Here is a 3481-nt window from a genome sequence, read left to right on the forward strand (position 1 = left end):
TGTGTGGCTGGAAACTTAAATCAAACTTAATATTCTGATTATGAAGTCAGGCGGCTGACAGAGCACTGTGGTGGTTTTAATTTTATAAAAGTGGTGCCTGAAAGAATATTTGGGCCTATTCTGTGACATGAAAAAGCCTCTCTAATTTACAAGACATGTCTTCTTCTGAGTGGGTGTTGGCATATCTCTTTCACTGAGGGGATTTCTTGTGAAGAGCTGAATATAAATTATTATCATTGCACCGCCATACTTGATCTATCCACCACACCCTCAGACAAACCTCCTGAAAGTCCATGCCACCACTTTGCCACCCCATGCAAAAATTTCTAGATCTGCCTCTGTTACTCTTGCATCTAAAATAATAATAAAAAAGTTCCAGTGGGAGGTAAGCTGTATTGATAGGTAACTTTAAAGCAACTGCTTTACCTGACTGACCAGCTGATCAGGCTGCAAGATGAATCACTGCTATGACTCTAAGATGCTGACATGACACGGACTTTAAAATATTACAGCAATAAAGGAGAGAGAAAATCATCCCACTCAGCTGACATGCTTTGTCTTTAATATAACAAACTCCAGATGCACTTTGACCCCTTAGCAAATCAGGAAACATCTGACAAATCCAAAGAGTGTGAGCTTGTTAAGATAGTTCAGGTGCTCTTCCAGCCTATGGAGATTTTTGTCCGCCAGTCCAGGACGGTATACAGCTACCCAACAGGCAGGTGGACACCTCTAGTGTTCACAGCAGATTAATGCAAGACACTTTTTCAATATTCATTCCTGGTATCATCACCGTACAGTAAATGTGTCAAACTGGCTTGTTAAACCTTGTCAATTAAATTGGATTGAATTCAGACATCATCATACATTTCCACTGTTGAAATGTAACAAACAAACAAACAAACAAATAAAAGCGAGAAAAAGTCCATTCTGCATACAATGTATCATCTCAGCTCGGCCCAGCCAAAATTATTGACCACTATGACAGGAAAAAAGAGTGCAGTACAGCCTTTTGGACGTCGGGGGCAGTGCTGAGCGCTTCCTAAACAGAGCAGACTAGGGGCCTCAATGCTATAAAATGATCACTTTATTTGACTCAAGTGTTGATGCTCATGCACTTGGAAATATTGTGATACAATAATGTGATGTGATACTGACCAAGAAGTCATAGCAGTAAGTTTCAGTATATATATTATAGACAAATTATGTACTTAATTTATAGGCAAAAAAACAACTCATCAGCTTAAAGTATCCATAACATTTTTTTTAAATACTGAGAAAATTTAAAAAAAATTCTGCCATCCTTTGTAGCTCAGTAAGTCTGCGGCGGGAATCAAACCCGTGCATCTCAGCAAACAAAGAGGAGACGTTGTTTGTCTAACGGAATTCAAGCGAAACCGGAAGTACAAGTGACACGCACACCTCTCGCCCCATTCATCCACTCTTTGGCAAACTCCTCCTGCTCGGAGCACCATGCTAGAGTGCCTGTAGAGAGAGAGTGGTGACAACTCCGTCCACTGCAACGGTTCAGTTTTTTCACAGCAATGGCGGCGTACGGAGACCCTCGAAAGTTCCCGGAAGTTAGCATAAGCTAACCGCCACACAATGTATTCCAACGGAGCGGATTGCCGGAGCTACACTTTTTCAAGGTAAAATGTTTAAATAATCGTATTTCCATATCAATTGTGCATCGAAATCAAATTGACACGAGTAATTAAGTATGTTGACGGATTGTCACCGCTTTGATTAGTAGATTTAGAGAATATAAACCGATAAAAGTTTAGGCTAGCACACTGGATAATGATAGCAACACATGCCGCAGGCTTATAAATGCAAATTCTGTTCTTAAATATAACTTCATTCAACGCTGTTGACAGCGTTGTTAATATGTAGGGAGAGCTATTGTACTTCTATTTAATTTTAATTTATTATTGAGGCTGCGGAATCATGGGCAAAGCACTCGATATGAAGATATTGATTCTGGACTGTGGGTCATAATGTGTCTTATTACCACCGCGTTGCACACACTTAACTCTATACAGGCCAATAATAACACAGGTCATTTTACATAACTAGAAAGTGAGCTATTTTGTGGAATAGTGCAGTTGATAGCAGTTACCTACACTAGGTGCTGTGTGGTCAAGAAGCAGTGATGTGATTTTTTTCTTGTCATTTTGTTGTTTTGTTTTGTTTTGTTTTTTTGTTTGTTTGTTTTTTGCTTGAATCCACAACCTCAGCCTTATAAATCTCCAGATGATTTTTTCCTTTCCTCCACAGCATGATGGAAGCTTGTTGGAGAGTGCCAGAGCTTCCTTCTCCAACACACCCACAGCGTTAGGAAGCTCCATGGCTTTTGTGTTATTTTCTCTGTTCTGTGTTCTGTTTTTAATTAAAAAATATTAAACTTCCCTATGGTGTGGTCTTTGAAAATGTGCAATGCATTGTTTGAATATGATTACCTCACATATTTTTTTTTTTTGTTTTCACAATCAATTAAGGTGGTCATATTTCTCCTGCTGACTTTAGCCATCCATATTTTCCTCTTGTGCCTGTCTTTGGGGAAGCCATACATGCGCACGCCTTTCTCCGAGCGATTGGAGCATCCTCATGCAGCGCAGCATACCATGGTGAAGACTGTATTCAAGGACAGCAGAGAAAACACATGGCTAGATATGCTGATCTATTAGAGTTCTATGCTGCTGTAACGGAATTCATTTTGTTATTAAGTGTATTTGGAAAAACAGAGTATGTGTGTGATTTATTATGTATAATATGTAGAGAGTAAGTTTGGGATAGTTATCAGTGATAGAAATCCATATATTTGCAATGAATTGAAATCAAAATTGTATTTATTTGCCATGGATTACCTGCAAGAACTCTATATTGTGAGTCCAGACTTGTGTAGTTATTTGGGAAATCATAGTCTGCCTCAGTCAAATTTAAAAAAAAAAAAAAAAAAAAAAACAACAAAACTGAAAATATTTATATTTTATTGCTGTCAGCGACTGTACAGGTTTAGTGAAAGTAACAGACTTAAAAGTAATTCACACAAGGAGATATTGATAAGTAAGAGTAGTTAACAAAATGATAGGAGTCCATTTATTTGCTATGATTAGAAATCCAAATTTTATTTATTGGACATGGATTTCCAGACTTATTGTGTTGTCAGTTGGCAAATCAATGTTCGTCACCTGTTAGTCTGCCTCAGTCAAAACTGAGAGATAAAATGAGAAAATATTACGATTTACATTGCTGTAGATGACCATACAGGTTTAGTAAATTTAACATACTTCAAATCAATTAACACAACTATGAAAAAATATTGCACAGCAAAGCATTTATTGATCATGTTTTTACCGATTATCGTATTATTCCTATTGCTTTCTATTGCCCGCCGAGCACTTCCTGGAACTTTTGGGGGGCTACATAGACCACGTGATCGGCGAGCGTTTTGAGCTTCCGGTGGCGCCACTCTCTCTCT

The sequence above is a fragment of the Myripristis murdjan genome, chromosome 5 (assembly GCF_902150065.1).
Source record: "Myripristis murdjan chromosome 5, fMyrMur1.1, whole genome shotgun sequence".
In the NCBI taxonomy this organism is placed as follows: domain Eukaryota; kingdom Metazoa; phylum Chordata; class Actinopteri; order Holocentriformes; family Holocentridae; genus Myripristis; species Myripristis murdjan.